The following is a 20,008-nucleotide window of genomic DNA, read 5'->3' on the forward strand; positions in this document are numbered from 1 at the left end:
TAAGAACACCGTGAATTCATTGTCCCAGGAAGGGGGAAACTTTATTGACACATTCCTGGGGTCAGATACATCACATGATCACACTGACAGAACCACAGGCACATAGACACAGGCAACAGAGGATGCACAATGTCGGCACTAGTACAGTGTATATCCAACTTTCGCAGCAATGCAGGCTGCTATTCTCCCATGGAGACGATCGTAGAGATGCTGGATGTAGTCCTGTGGAACGGCTTGCCATGCCATTTCCACCTGGCGCCTCAGTTGGACCAGCGTTCGTGCTGGACGTGCAGACCGCGTGAGACGACGCTTCATCCAGTCCCAAACATGCTCAATGGGGGACAGATCCGGAGATCTTGCTGGCCAGGGTAGTTGACTTACACCTTCTAGAGCACGTTGGGTGGCACGGGATACATGCGGACGTGCATTGTCCTGTTGGAACAGCAAGTTCCCTTGCCGGTCTAGGAATGGTAGAACGATGGGTTCGATGACGGTTTGGATGTACCGTGCACTATTCAGTGTCCCTCGACGATCACCAGTGGTGTACGGCCAGTGTAGGAGATTGCTCCCCACACCATGATGCCGGGTGTTGGCCCTGTGTGCCTCGGTCGTATGCAGTCCTGATTGTGGCGCTCACCTGCACGGCGCCAAACACGCATACGACCATCATTGGTACCAAGGCAGAAGCGACTCTCATCGCTGAACACGACACGTCTCCATTCGTCCCTCCATTCACGCCTGTCGCGACACCACTGGAGGCGGGCTGCACGATGTTGGGGCGTGAGCGGAAGACGGCCTAACGGTGTGCGGGACCGTAGCCCAGCTTCATGGAGACGGTTGCGAATGGTCCTCGCCGATACCCCAGGAGCAACAGTGTCCCTAATGTGCTGGGAAGTGGCGGTGCGGTCCCCTACGGCACTGCGTAGGATCCTACGGTCTTGGCGTGCATCCTTGCGTCGCTGCGGTCCGGTCCCAGGTCGACGGGCACGTGCACCTTCCGCCGACCACTGGCGACAACATCTATGTACTGTGGAGACCTCATGCCCCACGTGTTGAGCAATTCGGTGGTAGGTCCACCCGGCCTCCCGCATGCCCACTATACGCCCTCGCTCAAAGTCCGTCAACTGCACATACGGTTCACGTCCACACTGTCGCGGCATGCTACCAGTGTTAAAGACTGCGATGGAGCTCCTTATGCCATGGCAAACTGGCTGACACTGACGGTGGCGGTGCACAAATGCTGCACAGCTAGCGCCATTCGACGGCCAACACCGCGGTTCCTGGTGTGTCCGCTGTGCCGTGCGTGTGATCATTGCTTGTACAGCCCTCTCGCAGTGTCCGGAGCAAGTATGGTGGGTCTGACACACCGGTGTCAATGTGTTCTTTTTTCCATTTCCAGGGGTGTAATATGAGAAGGACATTGTGTAACACAGACAGCCTTAGTATCAAAATCATGAGACCACATTCAATAAACATATTACCTTCTGTGACATTTATCTTGTGTAAAGATCACAACAGAAAAGAGAGAAATCTGAGCTTAAACAGAGGGTTATTGACAACTGGGCATCAACAATACCATCTACACAAGGAACAGAAAGGAAGGGAATTATTATGGCACACTTTGTACCCCCTGCAGCACATTGTCTGCTGGTTTCTGGAGTACAAATATACATATAAAAGTACATTACATTAATACTTGTTCTGTATATCATGAATGCAACATTTTGTAATGATGTAGAACATGTCAGTTTAACATAAGTTTTCTTTACACAGTTACTACTTCACATCTACAAATTCACCTATTGAATAGAAGGCACTGTCATTCAGAAATTCTTTTAATATGTTCTTAAATGTTGGTTGGCTAGCCGTCAGACTTTTAATGCAATTTTACAAATGACCAAAGATTTTTGTGGCAGCATAAGTCACCCATGTCTCTGTCAAAGTCTTATTTAACCCAGAATAGTGAAAATCATCCTTTCTTCTAGTGTTGGAGCTATGCACTTCTATTATTGTTGAACTGGGATGAGTTATTAATAATAAATTTCATACATGAATATATGTATCCCAAAGGTACTCTGAATATACCGAGTTCCTAAAATAAATATCTGCAAGGTGATCTTGGGTGGGGCTCCAGATATTATTCTGATTACACACTTTTTGTGCAATGAATACTTTTCCCCTTAATGATGAATTACACCAAAATATGATGCCATATGAAAGCACTGAATGAAAATAGGCACAGTAGGCTAATTTACTGATATGCAATAACCCTAATAGCATAAGCAGCTGAACCTCGGTGTTTCAGCGGATCGTTAATGTGTTGCTTCCAATTCAATTTCTCATCAATGCACACACTCAGAAATTTTCAATGTTCTGCCTTAGCAACAGACTTTTCAAAGTATGTATTTATCAGTGGTGTTATTTCATTTATTGTACTGATTCGTATATACTGTATTTCCTCAAAATTTAGTGAGTCCATTTGCAGAGAACCACCTAATATTTTCTGAAAGACATTTACAATTTCCTCAGCTGATTCCTGTCTGTTGGGTATGATTACTATACTTGTATCATCAGCAAAAAGACCTAGCTATGCATCTTCATGAATATAGAGTAGCAAATCATTAATACAGGGTGTACATAAAGACCGGGAACACTTTCAATTATTTATTACACAAGAACAAAACATTGTACAGACATCATACATATGTCATTTTGAAGAGAAACCCTGAAAGTTTTTTTCATGTACACTGCCACAGCGTAGTTTGGCAATCTGCCAATAGTCAGTGCTAGCTGCAAACATGGTAAGTTCAGGCGCGAGAGCGCTGTCACTCGATATTTCTACTTAGACATGTTGTAGCAATGGCTGATGCCTCAAATGCAATCAGACTCATCATTCATTAATCAGCAGGATGGGGCACCATCCCACTTTCATCGTGAAGTTCGTGTGTACCTGAACACAGAGCTGCTGCATCGATGGATCGGCCATGCTACAGAAGGGACATCTGTTTCGTGAAATTGCCTCCCCGATCGCCAGATCTCACTGTGTGACTTTTCTGTGGAGACACATTAAAGATCTTGTGTATGTAACGCCTCTACCATGTGATGTAGCACAGCTCTGGGAGAGAATATGGGATGCGACTGCCACAGTCGATGATGCCATGCTGGGACGGGTATGGCAAGAATTCGATTACCGTATTTATGTGTGTCGGGTCACTCATGGTTCGCATACCGAATGTTTGTAAAAAAAACTTTCAGAGTTTCTCTTCAAAATGCAATATGTATGACATCTGTACAATGTTTAGTTCCTGAAAGTGTTCCCGGACTTTATATACACCCTGTATAGATTAAGAACAGTAAGGGAACCAAGACTGAACCCTGTGGGAAACCTCTCTCTTGTCTCCCCAGTAGTCAATGGATGACACAGAAAAGTTGTGTGTACACAATGCAATGTAAAACTATGACTGTTGAAAGGTGGACTTAACAAAATATTCTTGATAGTGACATGTCTGTAGATCTCTTATTTTGAAAGTTCGATGTTTTATTTTTAATATCAACTAGTAGTCACATTGCCATATAATTTGGTTGGCAATAATGCACTACGTGTTGCATCATGTTTTCATCCCATGCATAATGAATGAAGAGAAGACTTTCCCATGACAATGCACAATACTACATCAGTCCTGTCCACTACACCCATCTCACATCTGTAATGTCAGAAAAAATGACTTTAGGGGCATTCATTTCATAAATCTGCAACAGTGCTCAAAATACAGGATGTGAATGTAAGGATCTGAGAAATAATTGATTGTGCCATGTATTCAAGGACTTGCAGAAGTGTCATGAAAAGTGCATCAAAGTACAAGGGGCACTTAAAACGGTTGTGAAAATGGAATGATAAGTAAATACCTGTGAAATAAATGTGTGATGGCCCTCTTGGCACACAGAGGAAATATGTATACATTACTAAATGCCCCTTTCTTACGATAACAGTGACATTACTCCACCAATGACAGACATTGGTAGGTAGTAAAATACTTTCATTTTTATGAAAGCCCCATATTATAAGTCTGCTTCTTTACTGTTATGCTGAGGAAGATGTGCCTGTGCCTGAATCATCTTCAGCCACTCACGTTTTTGCTTTGGTTAACTTTTCGGATAATCACTTTGAAACTTTCACATAATAAAGCTGTCCTCAACAAAAAGGTTATTTGGAACACTGCATAGCTTCACTGGATACGGTCCCAATGGAAGTAGTATCCCATTGCTTCCTCTGACACTGAGCTGACTTACGCAGCCAATTACACGAGAACCACAGACTATTGTGGACTCCAAGCCATGGCAAATCTCAACATTTTTCAAATTAACAAATCATTGCCAGATGCGAAAGAGGTGATAAGTAACAGGAAAAGGACCAACTGCAGATTAAAACCTGGACCTTTAGATATTTAATCTGACATCTAACCACTGAGCCACATACCATTTCCACATCTGAGATTAAGGAAAATATTGGAATAAGTGTGATAAGTAGTTTTTCACATAACTGTATTTTGCACACAGAAAGAAGGGAAATACACTTGATACATTTAGATGAGTTTCATACATCATGCAGAATAATATTACAGGTGGTGGGATAGGAACCATACAATGGTTTCTTTCCTGTAAAATCAATCAAATATGCCCCACAAAGGAAAGTAACAGGGTGGGTCAATAGAGTTGTTCAAGATTATCTTCATGTTCACCTCTTAACAACTCTAACAGAGCAATTAAGGATCTATCATCTTGGGAGTGAGTGTTCTTCACACATGACGTACAAGTATTTAGCCGAATTATCCTTAACACAATTAGTCCTAGAAAACAGGAACAGGGGCAAAGCAATACAATGAAATTGTGTTCAACACTGTCACATAGCCTGCTTTCTGATGTGAAAAGGAGACAGTCTATTGCACAAGACTCTTTGGGGGTCATCATCAATGAAACTAATGAAGTGCAGGAAAATTGCACTATGCAGTTCAGTACTCATATAGGAAACCTGTATAGAAGTACCAAATATTCAGCTGTTTCTGATAAATAACTTAAAATATTCTGTTTTTATGCGTGTGGTATTTGTTCATTATCTTCAGTCGGCTGTGCAACTATTAGCAGCATTATCAGTACTCCAACAGTGATTCACGTGTTGCCCTTGCCAGCATAGACTGATACCACCATGCAGCAGCACTGCTCAGTCATTGTTGGAGTACTGGTTATTTGTCAAGTTTTAACGTTTCTGTTAATACAAATTGATAAAACAAACATCACACAACACTAATTTGCGATCACTCTATCAAACATGCATGTAAAATTTTGCTTTAAAAATGTTGTAGGGAAACAAATAGATGCTTTCCATTGATGCAGGAAGTTGTATGAAAGATGTGATGAGCAGTATTTGTTTAGCTGACTCCAGTTACACACTACAAAAAAAATTGCAAACATTTTCTGAAACACAACATCAAATGCACATGACGACCTTTAAGAGGGACACCATGGATAACTTGTCAGGGTGTAAGAGTCGTTTTCTTTATGGGCGAGTGAATAGGGATCAAATGTGCCATGCCATAATGATGGCTGCATATGGTGCAGTAGGTCGCACCTCCCATTATTGCCACAAGATGTCACTGCAAACACTAATGAAATAATGACAGACGGGGTAACATTCATGCCTTTTGAGAACTTTCAGACTACGGTGCCTGCCTGGTGATCGATAAATAATAATAATAAAATAAAATAAAAAACCTTACAGTAGTTCCTGAGATTATTCTTCACATGCAGGTCAAAAAGGTTGGTGGAAGGACAATATTTGTGTAGATTCTGGTAATAATGGCTTGTGGCTCAATGGACTGGTACAAGTCTTTCAATTGAACATTACTTCAGCAACCTGCATGTCCGTAGCTAGGTATCCTACTGTGGAAAGGAGCTCAAACCACATTTCATTTATAGCAAATCACCACATCACTAAGATGTGATTGCTAGGTCAGACAGATCACCATGCTCAACATGGATCGAAACAGGTCAAAACCTATACAGTGGTACCTGGGTTAGTCAGATCATAAATACAGTAAGTGTGGCACAAAATGGACGTACAGTCAAAATTGTAAGACTTATCAGATAATTGTAGCTTGTTTGATTACTCACTCTTAAAGAATGAACCAGTCACTTGAAGATATATTAAAATAATCTACTCAGTAATTTTGACAGAAAGCTGCATAACATGCAAAACCTTAAACCCCTTTCCACACTCATCTCATTGTATTTAAAACAGTGGAAAAACAATTATCAAGACAAACTGCTCCCCTTTTGTCAGAATATATAATGCAATCAAGGAAAATGTGGCATAGCAGCACTGGTGCACAACAAGCAATGCACCCTGGTGGTCCTCCTGCTGCAGGAGTTGCCTTTGTGTCAGAGTACAGTGGCCCATTCTCAGACATGTTAAGGCCACTGGTTTCTACCTGTGTGACTGCAACAATGTTCACCATGGCAAAATTGTTGGCTTCATCAGGTTTAATTTGTTACTTTGTACTGCCAACCACTCTTTCTCCTGCTGACACCTACCTCTTCTCCTCAACGAGTAACAGCAGCCGAGGGTACAGCATGGGATAGTATATTGATTTAGTTGCCATCACCTCTTGCTGCCATGTCAGCTTGCTCATTTCCATGGATTCCTGCAGGGCCTGAGACCCAGAAGAATGATATTTCACTCCCTTGCTACTGCACCAAGTGAAAGGTGTCTTGTACGTATTAACTCCTTTGTTTACTTGGTACTTTTGCTGAATCAACTATATAGCACTTAAGGTATCACAGCAAATGAGTAAATTATCCCAACAACTGCACCTCTTCTGCTCCTTTAGGAGTGTAGAGATTTCTGTGTCAAAGAGAGTAATGTCATTTGGAAGTCAACTCATAAAGACACTGCCAGTGGAAACTACTGGGCAGCTGACAGTACACCTCTGATTAAACCTATGAATGTAAACAACGCACCTAAACATTAGCAAATGGCCTGTTTAAAATCAAATCTGGTGTACAGTAACTTTGAAATATGACGCCAGTTTCTACTGGATGCATAGTACAGTTTCCAAGTGCCATAAATGACCTTTTGATACCACACAACTGTTATTGAAGTGTATGTATCTCTGATTTTATCAGGAAAATTGTACCATGCCATCAGCCAAAGTTATTTACTTGAATACCTACAATCCACTGATCTCATTCACGAAGCTCAAGCTGCGAGCCACCCAGGTGTGGATTCTGTTCCTCTCTGTATAAACGCTGACATTGCATATTCTTGCTGGTTCTAATTCAAATTCTTTATTCATACAGTAAATGTTAACAGATTGTGGAATGTCATAACACACACAATTCATACACACAAGCAAGCACATGTTATGCACAAATGACTGCCAATCCCAGCATCTCCGGCCAGAATGCTGGAGTTGGCAGTCATATTTGCATAAGGTGTGCTTGCTTGTGCAAATGAATGGTGTGTATTTCTCTTTAGCTGATGAAGGCTGCAGCCAAAAGCTTTAGGTAAGTGTCTTAATTGTAACTGGCAGCAACTTAATGTGTCTTCCTTAAACAAAGTAACAATCTGTCTTTTCCTACACTGTTGATATTCCTACCTGGAGTTCCTATAACACTATTTGTAGTCAAGGTTTTACAGGCTGATGTCCTTATTAATTGCACATGGAGCTTGCCTGGTATCATGTTCATTTATGTTGGAATTTTTGTTTCTTTCTCGCATATTTACATGTTTCTAAAACACAATCTGCAGGGGAGTGAGAGAATCGAAGACTTCTGGAAGAGGTACCTGCAGGAATCTGTTTGTCATGCATAGTGCATTTATCTTATAGCTATGTTTTGGATCAAGAGGATGATTCAGATAGTGGTTGTGCTACCCCAGAATATAATAACACACCCCAGAATATAATCACATAATGCTGTGGAAGTGGGCAAAGTGTGCAATTAAAACAGTGTGGAAGCTTGCTTTGTGTGCAAGTAAATGTAGGCTGTACTATACTTTCTTCAGTGTTGCATTTGTTTTTGTTATGTGTGTGTCATTTAAAATCACACTGAAGCCAATATGTCTAAAAATTTTGTTTCCAGTCAGGGTGTAATGCTTCTGAAGTTTGTCACAGAGGTGTTGGAGGCTCTCCTTTTAAACAGAAGTTTAGAAAAGTTGTTTTGGGTGCATATATGTTACTAGCTTATTTCCTCCAAGTTTCAAGCCAGTCATGTACCTGGTCTGTAGATTTATTTATGTTTGCTTGTAGCTGTCTTTGGGTTTTTGCTTGTAAGAACAATCATTACACAATCCTTAATTTTAATTTTATAAAATTTGTGACCAGACTTTCTAGACTAGTTGTATGTGATAATTCGTGCCAAGATGTGTGAAGAAAAGATAAATGCAATGCCTCCTTTCTGGATTCAATCTGCCTCCCACCATTGAATTTCCCAAATGGAAAATAACAGGAGAGTAACAGAAAATATTTTCGTTTATATCTCATGTGTAGATGCGTTCACTCTTCAAGACATTACAAATGGGTTACTAACTCAACACATAAAGGTTTTAACAAAGGATGGCATAAAGACAGATACACAAGAAATTAGATCGACCCTGCTATCTGAAACAATTACTCACTCAGCTTACTACAAACCACTAAAATTAGTCCCTGTGCGAACTCTCATTAGACCTGCTTCACTGTGTTATGAGAAATTAAGTATTACTTACCTTCCTGTGTCCTAGCACGCTAATAAGATTTGTAGAAACAGGTAAATACTTATGTAGCATTACATAATACTGTGCACATATTACTACTTCAAGTCCACTTAACTGTATTATGGTCATTTCAGCTTATTTTAACATATGGAAAAGTATTTTAAAAAGTTCATGTACAAAGAATACAGATGTATTTACTTGATCTGACCATCCTGATATGGGTCTTTAAAGGTTTACGCAAATTATTCCAAGCAAATGCCACAATTATTCTCAGCCATGGGCCATGGATGACACATTTCTCTTCTAGACACGTGTCCATCTCCACATGAAATGGTGATGACCATGGCAACATGTGTATGCAGTAATAAAATTTCCGACCTCTGTTAGAGTTGTTTCACTAGTTTGTGCTGAAAATTAATGTCTCAGAATTTTTTATTATGTGTGCAATTTTGGTTGAGGTATTACATGTCATGAGCATTACTCTGTCAACTTTCATGCTTCACTGGCAGAAATTGCAACCCCTGCGAACAGAGGGCTCCAAACTGTAGTGTTTAACATGGTGGTGTGTAACAATGTCAGTGCATGAGAAACAGCATGCTGTAGTGTAATTCCTAACTGCAGAACAGTTTGTTCCCACATGGTGCCCCATCTCCTTCAGCATGACAATGGAAGACCACATAGGATCACTGCGATATCTGTAACAATTAGATGCCTTGGATTCACTGTCATCCTTTGTACAGTACCAACTTGGCCCCATTCGATTTTCAAACCTTACCTTGCAGAAGTCAAACATTTTACAGTGAGGTATCAACTAACTGGTCTCTCATTGGGTGAAATGTATTTGTTGCCAGGATGACTACATTGAGAAATAAATATGTAGACATGATGAATAAATATGTAGAATGTTACTGAAGTTTGTTTTATTTAAAAACCTTTACGGTTCTGAGGCATTACTTTTCAGCACACCCCCATTCACTAAAAATAAAAATTTCAGAAGGTACCATCCAACTTCAGGTGTTTTTAACAGAAATTATCTGAACACTTCACCTAAACACACAGATGGAAGATAGCTTTTGAAATGTAGTGTGTGGAATAAATCAACTCCTTACAGTGTTCTTTTCTTGCTCACTATTAATAGTTGCGAAAACAGTAAATTCTTTAGCTGCATTAGTTTCTTCATTATTTTCATATTAAAAATTCACAGCTCAATGTTTTATTATTGTGATGTTTTTCTTTTGATAAGTTCTAGATGAGAACTGACTTGTTCTTAGAACTTTTTTCATAGAATAAAAAATAAGCAAACATTATAAAAAGAGAGATTTTTATTGAGTAGGCCTACATAAGGTTGATCGTAGATTCAATGCATTACTGCAGACATTTTCAAATTTTATGAGCACGCTTTTTCAATTGTGTGCAGAAAAAATTAAGAGCACATTAAAATATTTAAGTAGTGCCAAATTTTCTCAGGAACAAATATTTCAATGTGGTTTCATTATCCCATTGCAGCAAAGAATGAACCACCACTCAAATATCGAACAGAAAGGAACATCACGAAGTAAAATGCTTCAATCTACAATGATGAGTTGCAGAGCTGGAACACACGAATTTTCATGTGTGCAAAGTCTAGCATGTGATTAAAAGTGTGAAAGTTCAATGCTGTTGTTTAGAGGTGCAAAAATTCAATGCTGTTGTTTAGGGGAAGTAATTTAACTTAAATCTTGCTCAGAGACAAAATCCTCATTGTACACTTTGACCAATGTCAGAAACTAAGTTATTTAGGAAATGAACCACAACAAAATTGTCAATTAGGAGGACGCTGTAACTGAAAAATGATTGTTATTTTCCTTGCTTGTTTGTGTTATTTTCCTTGCTTGTTTGTGCCCATGTATAATAAAAGAAATACAAACAAAAGTTAGTTGAAATGGTACTTTGAAAAATATTCTGAATGATTTACTTCTGTATTTACCATGAACAAGTTAGAAAGGACATTGTAATCACTGATTCGCCACACATGAAATACCTGATATTTCCACATCACAGTGTCATATTTATACAGTATGTTTTGCCCGAGGATAAACCTATTGGAAGATTTTTGACTTTTCTTGTCAATGCTATGCAAAAGCCTTAGAAAAATCCCTTTGAAACTTTACTGGCTAATGTCACTATTTCAAGCAAAGTTATTTATCAGTGCTACAATGTTGCAGCTGTCACAAGTAGTCATCCTCCAGACAACCAGACTTTTCCTTCATAACATTTTAAATATGCTCGTAATTTTTGAAGTTATGGCCATACTCATAACACAGACACTAGAATTTTTTACTGACATCACTAAAACTTTTAGCTACTTCCCCAGCTCTTCTGAGTGAACAATGATGCTATGTAATAGAATAGAGAAGTCCATTATATGTCCAACACAAAATGCAGCCTCAAATCAAGAATAATACAACCTGAACACAAAAACAGTCACTTGCAGAATACATAGAGAGAATCCAACTTTTATCTCAACAAACTACTATGATTAGAATCATAAGAAGGTGCCATCTAACACGACAACTACCATCATTTTAACTCTGGTTGTCTGTATTTTATCATATCACACCATACATTGATATACTGTACAACTCATTTCAGGCTATTGATTCATGACTGTATAAGAAGATCTAACATTTTAAAATAGCTGTACAAGGTATCTGAGATTCCATCACTGCCAAAACTTCCACATACAGAAAGATACTGCATCTAGCCAAGAAATATGCACAGAAACATGAAATTCTAAAAATGGAAGCTGTGAAAAGTGTAACAATTCTCATTCAGGTTAATGATTGCTTTTACTTTACAAGCCACTCAATCACTGCCCTGTATCCAACACTGACAGGTTCTCGTACATATTGCTATATAGGTCTCACGAAATATATCCTTCTTGGAGTGGTGTAATATGAAAATAGAGCTTCAAAGATTCCATATGAGTAAATAGTTTAGCACTCACACAGGTGCTGTTGCAAAACTATGATTTCTAGTCACAAATAATTTTCATGAGCTTTTTAGTGAACGAATGTCTCTCTATATCTTGAAGACAATATAATTTTTTCCGAGATCTGAGGTGTACAATGTTTTCCATTCAGAAAAACTCCTTACAGTGCACTGTAATCTGCTACGAATGAGTCTGTGACAAACTCCCTACACTTATGGAGAGTGCCATAGATTGTTTCATATAAGCATATCCATAAAGAATTTTCTATGTCTTTAATTTCTGGCCATGTTACATTAGCTATTTACAACCCAACAGTCCATCTGACACTGAAGCATCACCGCATTTGACCCATTTGTTTTCCTAATACACATATCAATAATTCACTATTCAGTGTACTAGATAACTCTAGCTTTTTTTTTTTTTTTTTTTTAAATCTGAAAATGATATTAGTGTCACACATTCAGGGCCATACTGAAAAACAGAGCAAACAATGTATTGGAGGGAAATTGTTCACAGTTAATGATTAATGTATGCTCATGTAATTTCAATGTGAGGTAAAGCAAAGACCGGGCTTCATTTGATCAATGGATCACCTAATGACCTATACTGGCATACAGCTCAGCTTCAATAAATTCTCATCAGGTTTGACTTACACAAAATCTGCAGCCATGGCAGAAATATTTAACAGTTTCAAGTAACAGACACTACAAATAACGTATGAAAAACCTACTTGTGAAACTACAAGAAAGAATTTAGGAATATCATTCGGCCCTGTGGATACCGTTCCCCAAAGGGCTGCCAAGATAACATTATACTAATAAGAAATTGCATTTGTAGTAATTATTACCATATTCAGTCTGTGAGTGGAAAACAAACCTTAATCTATAGTGTTCTAATAAGTGTCCACAGCCATATAGTGATCTGCATGGGTTCTAACGTGTGTCACTGTAGACCACAAGGCCTGGAGATAAATCTTTCATTAAATATGTTTATAACAGAAGCATGATTTATCTCTCTGTTGGTCACAAGACATATGAAATATCTGCTTCATCCAATATACTGTCTTGCAAACAAACATACAATATAGGGTGTAAGAAGCTTTTCTTCTTCTAAAAAAACCACCTCAGATAGCAGTAGTCATGGAAAGGTCTCAATCCCCAAATCTAGCATAATAATATGTGGAGACACGAATGTCAACACAGATGTTGAGGGTGAAATTAGTTGTAACTTAAAATAATTGAAATAATATGAAGTTGCGTGTATAAGGCTTTTCAGTTATTTTAAAAAACAGTGTGATCGCCTCACGACACACCGTGTGTTCACTGCAAAATTAGTAGTAACTGCTTAAACTTTTTGAACACTTTCAGCGTGGCACAAATGGTAAACGCTGCAACAATGATTTTAAAAAGTTACGTTTCAATTTTAAATCAAGTACTTACAGACACTGACAGGGAAAACTGTAAAGTATTTATAAGAGATCACGGCATTTCAAATTATTACTGTCAGATGACAGAGCTAAAGACACGCTCAGTGAAACCCACAAAACTGCAGGCCTACTAAAGGATCTCCTCACATCTTAAGATACATACTTTTTCTAGATATTGGCAAATAAAACCTGGGGTGAAATGTATACAAAAAGCAATCTAGATGCTACGTCCTCTAAATTTTACACATTAGGTAAACCAATTTTTCAGATGACACTTTCGAAAGTAGACATTTCTACTGCTGCAGATAGGAAAACAGATGGGTAACTGCAGGTTTTAGAAAGTTCTCACAGACACTTAAATTTCTCAGTTCCTTGTAAAAGCAGTGCACTAATCCACAGACCCTTGAACACTACCACAGATGTAATTTCCTAGACTTTCCCGGCGATTCTGTGACATCTCGAATCTGGTGTACTGCCGGTGGTCTGCGTTTTTCTAACAATATTTCCATGTCATACCTCAGCGTCTTCATCAGATGCTTCCTGTGACTGTTACAGGAAGAACCTGATGAAGACACCGAGGTACGATGTCGAAATATTGTGTTAGAAAAACATAGACCACTGCCAGTACACTCAATTCAATGAGATGTCACTATCACAGATATTTAAATAAATAGAAGTGGGTACCGCTTGTTGTAATAAAAAAAAAAATTCAATGATAAGTTAATATATGAAACTTCCTGGCAGATTAAAACTGTGTGCCCGACCGAGACTCGAACTCGGGACCTTTGCCTTTCGCGGGCAAGTGCTCTACCATCTGAGCTACCGAAGCACGACTCACGCCCAGTCCTCACAGCTTTACTTCTGCCAGTATCTCGTCTCCTACCTTCCAAACTCATTCTGGTCAAGTTAATATATAATTCCGAAAATAAAAACAAAGTGGTATGAGAGGTTATAAAACGTGAAGTTGGAGAGGGCAGAGACAGGGATAATACTATATAAATCAAAAATGGGGAAAAACTAACAGAGTCCTCAGAAATTAGCAACTTTTTTAAATGAATATTTCTTTGGTATTGCAAAGAAGTTGCAGAAAAATCTTTCTAAAACACATGTAGCACTACAAAGACTTAAACAACAAGCACAATCATGTTTCCCACAACAGAGCTTGAAGTTACAAATACAACACAACAATTAAAAAAAAATAATAATAATAAGTCAGCAGGCACAGATGAGGTTCCCGTCTCTGTTCTCAAAGCATGCATACAAGACCAATTAACAAACATAATAAATGTATCTTTTAGTTTAGGCATTTTTTCCCTAAAATAACTAAAGCAAGCATGAGTGTGAAGAGAACTGGAAACTAATGGCCACATTCACTGCTGTCTTCATTCTTAAAAATAATTGAAACAATCATGAAAGACAGGACCTCCTTAATGAAGTACAGTTTACTTTCAGAAGTGGAAGTAGTACAATAAAAGCCACTGCAGAATTTACAAAGATGGGAAACAGGATGCAAAAGGTGGAGAACGTTCACCCATCCACTAATGTAAATGTTTGGTAAAACAATAATCAGACAAGATACATAAATCACATTCCACATAAGCAAGACATGGAAAAAAAGTTCTCTTTGCTGATGACAGAAACATCGTAGCCACTGATAAGACATCAGAACGCCTGTTAGAGAAAGTGGATGAAATGCTAAATGATGTTTACAATTGGGCAGTATGTAATAAATTAATGCACAACAAAAAGAAAAATAGTATGCATTTAAGCATAAGGAGAGGAACCAACTCTTGTCACATTAAGGATAGAAAATAAACCTGTAGGTTGTGTAGCAAACAACAAAGTTTTTAGGGATGGACATTGATTGTCAGCTATTATAGTATGTACAAGGATACTGGCAAACGGTATATCATCAACATATTATGTTTCTAGGGTGTTAGCATCAGATTGTAACAGCCAATGTTGTGACATATTACGCCTACATATACTCAGTTCTTAGCTATGGGATTCTTTTCTGGGGATCCTTACTGCAACAAGTGAGTATGTAAACCAATCTGTGGGGCATATCAGACAAAATATTACTAAATGCTACACTAATAGTTCTATTCCTAATCATGGAACAAGAGCTAGTTTGGAGCTAAAAAAGAGGCAGTGCACCAGCGCATAAAATTGAGTAACAAATTGCCGAAGGTAGTGGAAAAGATTACTAAAACACATTTGCTTAAAAAGGCAGCTAAAATGTCCTTCACAAGTAATGCATATTACACAATTCAAGATTACTTAGAGGACCCAGAGTAGTGGCTGGTAATGAATGGTGACACTACAGTACCTTGTCACGTATCAGTACAGGGTTAGGGTTTACTGCTTTCACAAGGATCATGTGTGAAGCTGTATAAAGCATAACAGTTATGTCTGCCAAATGAGGCAATGCAGCTGTTAGTATGCTGACCTCATATTGATGAGGATGGAGCTGCTCTCTCCAGCCATTCTGATTAGGGTTTGTGATTTTCCTATATCCCTATGGCCAAATGCCACGATGGTTCCTTAAACTAGGCCACTGTCATACACCTGTCCTATTCCCATATGCTACCAGCCTATCCTCTTACAGCATGTTATATATGTTGTGTGTTATATTTTGTTCTGCTCATTGGCACTGTATTACCTCGACAAATCCTGTATCGTTGTGAGATGATCCCTGGATGAATAAAAAACTAATTTGCAGACAGACAACAACTTGCATGGGAGAAACCACTAAGGGAATTCCATCAAATGAAAAAATTGATTACCTGCTCTTCCTTCTTATAGTGAATTGCATGATATTTAATTTGAAATAGGAAACAAAACCAGTTTTTTGTTAATCAGAAAAGTGTTCCAAATATGTACAAACCGAAGAACTATTAAAATGACTACTAAAATCTCCACTCCTCTCTACTTTTTAAGATGATGTGTGGTTGATGACGGAAATGTATCTGGGTCTGAAGAGCAGTTTATATATCATAAAACAAAGCACTGAACTGAACAATTTTGTAAATATGTCATATTGAGTAACAGTGAAATGGAACTGTCTTTACCGTAGTAATTGTACCTGGTATGTGGCAAGTATACTAGATTTCCATACCCTTCCTTTTTGAACTTCTCACAAGCTATCCCACTTTCCTCAGGGGCCAGAGAGAGTAGTTATGCGCCTGCAAGTTGTGAATATGTGTGTGTGTGTGTGTGTGTGTGTGTGTGTGTGTGTGTGTGTGTGTGTGTGTGTGTGTGTGTCTAACAGGTCTGATTGCGCCTGTCTGTGGCTCAGCATCTCCTCTCTATTGTGGGTAGCAATCTATCCTTTTCATAATATTGCCATCTTTAAGAAAGAATACCTTAATTGCCGAAAAACAGGCTGTAAGGAAAATATGTGGTGCTTGAAAATAAATAGAAAAAGTTTCTCTTTGATAATTCCTCCCATGCCATGGAAAAATCTCTATTATAATGTATAAAAGGTGGTGGTTACTCATATCTGTAGGTCATCTTTTTTATTTTTAAAAGGAAAAAACAAGAATGTTGTCAATGATCAGTCTGTGTACAAAATATTTTGTGATGTGAATATAAAATACTCAGTCCACATCATTACTAATTATTGTGCAAATGGCCCATGAAAATTAAACTAACTAGCTCTCACCTCTTTAAGGAAAGTACTCCCCAACAATTCTCTCGTAATTTTACAGTACACTTTTCTTGGGGGCATTTTTCTTCTGATACGATACTTCATTTGTACAATTTTTTTTATAAGTTACTTTATAATGATAAACAGATTCCTGTGGAAAGCCTGAAGACTGGCCTGCATAATTCTAACTTGTTCTCATCAACTTCAGTCACTTGCTCAGCCTGCATGAAGGGAAAATTATCACAACACGCAACATAAAGCAACTGTTAGTCACTGTGGGATATGATATGTTTAGGGGACAGATTTACACAAAATTATTTTTGTCTTAATATTTGTGGGACAGGGCTACGCCAAGGAACACCACTACAGAGGGAATGGTTCGCATGGACATCAATCATCTCAGTCTCGAACACACAATATTAATTAATGCAGCACTTCAAAAATACCACGAAGTTATAAACTCTGTTCTTAACAAAAACTGGATTTTAGCATTATTTTCTTTCCCCAAAGCATGGAGAAGACAGGATATAATTTTTTTGTAACTGTAGCAGAAATTATATTTTAGTGAATCCAAAATAAAGATTGGTATATTTCACTGATGTGTTGATACACAAGCTGTCAAGGATGAACTTCTCAATACATCTACCTCTACATGGGCACGCTACAAATCACATGCAAGTGCCCAGCACTCTGGTTAAGCTAAATAAATAACAGTACAAGAAGGAAGTATCTACCTATCTCTATCTCTCTCTCTCTCCCCCCCCCCCTCTCTCTCTCTCCCCCCCCCCCTCTCTCTCTCTCTCTCTCTCTCTCTCTCTCTCTCTCTCTCTCTCTCAAACACTACAAATCACATGTAAGTGCCCAGCAGAGGATTCATCAAACCACCTCCAAACTAGTTCTCCAATCTCGAATAGCAAGTGGAAAAATTTAACTATATCTTTCTGCATGAGCTCTGATTTCCCTTATTTTACTATGGAGTATGTTTCTCCCTATGCAGGTAGACATCAACAAAATATCTTCACATTTGGAACAGAAAGTTGGTGATTGACATTCCGTAAGTAAATTCTGCCAGTTTTCACAGCATCTGAAATTGTAAATGTATACTGACGTATGTAATATCGCTCTAAACAACGATCAAAGAATGGACGAATAAATAAAAGTACAAATTGTGATTTTTCATTTATTACTGTTACTGCTACGACAGGATGTCATCTTCATCGTCTTTACAAGGGAAGTCCAAGTTTATATATAAGCTGGGCAGTATGGTAATTAAGCGTCAATTGCGCCGGTTAAAAGGGGAAACGGAATAAAATATATTTTTTTTCTTCGTGTTATTACAGAACTCACGACCAACGCCATTTTCGTGAGTATGAAAGACAACACAGGAATGATAATTCATGTCTACCATATAAGAAGCATAAAGTATTAATGAGTTAACCCACGGCCAAACAGAATTTCATGGGTACGACGAACACTTAACATTCTGATCATCTCATTTATATTGGATACGATGATATACACATTTTAACAGTGCTAATACTCGAACTTTCTCCATAGTTTTATGAAACACGAAGATTGCGCATACAGGAGACCGGCTTTCAACGCTACAGCTTACTAAACTGATACCGCACCACAAACAGTTGTATTACATGCAGCCATACTACGTATTTACATTTAGTTACGCGTCATCCAAATGTAGCAAAACCACCGACATTCACGGCAACGTCATTCCCGAAGCTAACAACTACTATAACACAAAACCTTGAAGATTTGCTAATAGGAATTTTTCAGTGAACAAGGGAGCTATTTCGAAGCAAACTGTTAGCACTCAGAACCTCAACCATATAATTATTTAGTCACATGAAAAAACAGTAGCAATGTAAAATAACCTTGAGTAATGGTGGCCATTCCAAAATGCACACACACACACACACACACACACACACACACTCTCTCTCTCTCTCTCTCTCTCTCTCGAAATATAATGTACATGCGGTCGTGCAAAACGTTTTATTAAATTAAAGTACTGTTTTTTTACTCTCATTTAACATTTTATGAAAGTAAACAATCTTCCACAAAATCTGATTCTTAATAGGATAGTATACAAACAGTAGTCAAAAAATTTTTTAAACCCAACCTTTTCTTACCTACGTAATTCTTCAACTGCGACGACTCCCTTGTTTAACTTCAACTAATTCTGCGTTATTTCGACGATACGAAAACCTATCAAAGCCGCTCGCTCTACCATTAATGTCGCCTGCCTTCTACACGATCTTTGCCGTGTTGGCTTATGACGACAGAACGAAGTAAAGATCAGAAAACGGAGAGACAAACTGCATGGAAATGAGCAAAGAACAAAAACCCAAGGTAGTCGAATAATGCCTAGATTTGAGGAGAATTTCAGACCGCTTTACAAGACGAAATACATAATTATCTTATCGAAATTAGGAAAGTTTGCACTAGATTTTTAAAAAAATGTATATATATTATTACATGCGTCCTCTTTATGAGCACTTCATTATTGGTCAAATTCATTATTCCGATATCTCTGAATTACTCAATCAAGTTCTGTAATGGTCTGATTTCTTTACTATTTACGCATTGGGGAGAAGATGAGCGGCAGGAATGTTGAAAAACAGGGAGGAGATTACAGACAAAAAAATGAATGGATAAGGTTCAGGAAATCAAATGTTACAGTGATACATTTAAATTGAGGAAAATAAATCTTTAACAAGCTGCAAGGAAATATAAACTGAGTTATTAGGCAAATCTATCTTTCTCCCACATTGATAATGTGAATCAGTGTGTAAATACATATTGAACCTTCAAAAAATCTATTAAAGAATGAACTAAATATTTAAGTACGAAATGTACAGCACTTTTACCATTTGGGTTAACATGTCGCCACCGGAATAGAAATGGGAAAGAAGCTATGGCAGTAGAAATTCTAAGGGTTTTGAAATCATGTCTTGTTGCAGCAGCTGTCATGTCACACACAGATGGTGTCAGATCACCTGCAGCAGAGGTCAGATCATACACAGCAGAGGCCAGGTCACACACAGAGGAGACCGGGACATCTCCAGCAGTAGACCTTACAATGGCAGCAGAAGATCCTGCAGATAGCAATGGAGGACCCTGCGTCAGTAGCAGAGGAACCTTCATCAGCAGCAGAGGACCCTGCATCAGTACCAGAGTACACTTCATTGGCAGCAG

At 38.4% G+C, this 20,008-nt stretch overlaps 1 protein-coding gene across 1 annotated transcript in view; it reads right to left on the minus strand.

The window, feature by feature from the left end:
• The window catches only part of LOC124722960 (cell wall protein IFF6-like), a 45,897-nt gene extending 26,850 nt beyond the window's left edge, over positions 1-19,047 (minus strand). The window contains exon 1 of the mRNA XM_047248130.1: positions 18,943-19,047. The gene's annotated coding sequence lies outside the window, so the exon portion shown is untranslated. The remainder of the gene's footprint in view (positions 1-18,942) is intronic.
• Positions 19,048-20,008: the final 961 nt, after the last annotated feature.

Source organism: Schistocerca piceifrons, chromosome X, assembly GCF_021461385.2.
Source record: "Schistocerca piceifrons isolate TAMUIC-IGC-003096 chromosome X, iqSchPice1.1, whole genome shotgun sequence".
Lineage (NCBI taxonomy): Eukaryota > Metazoa > Arthropoda > Insecta > Orthoptera > Acrididae > Schistocerca > Schistocerca piceifrons.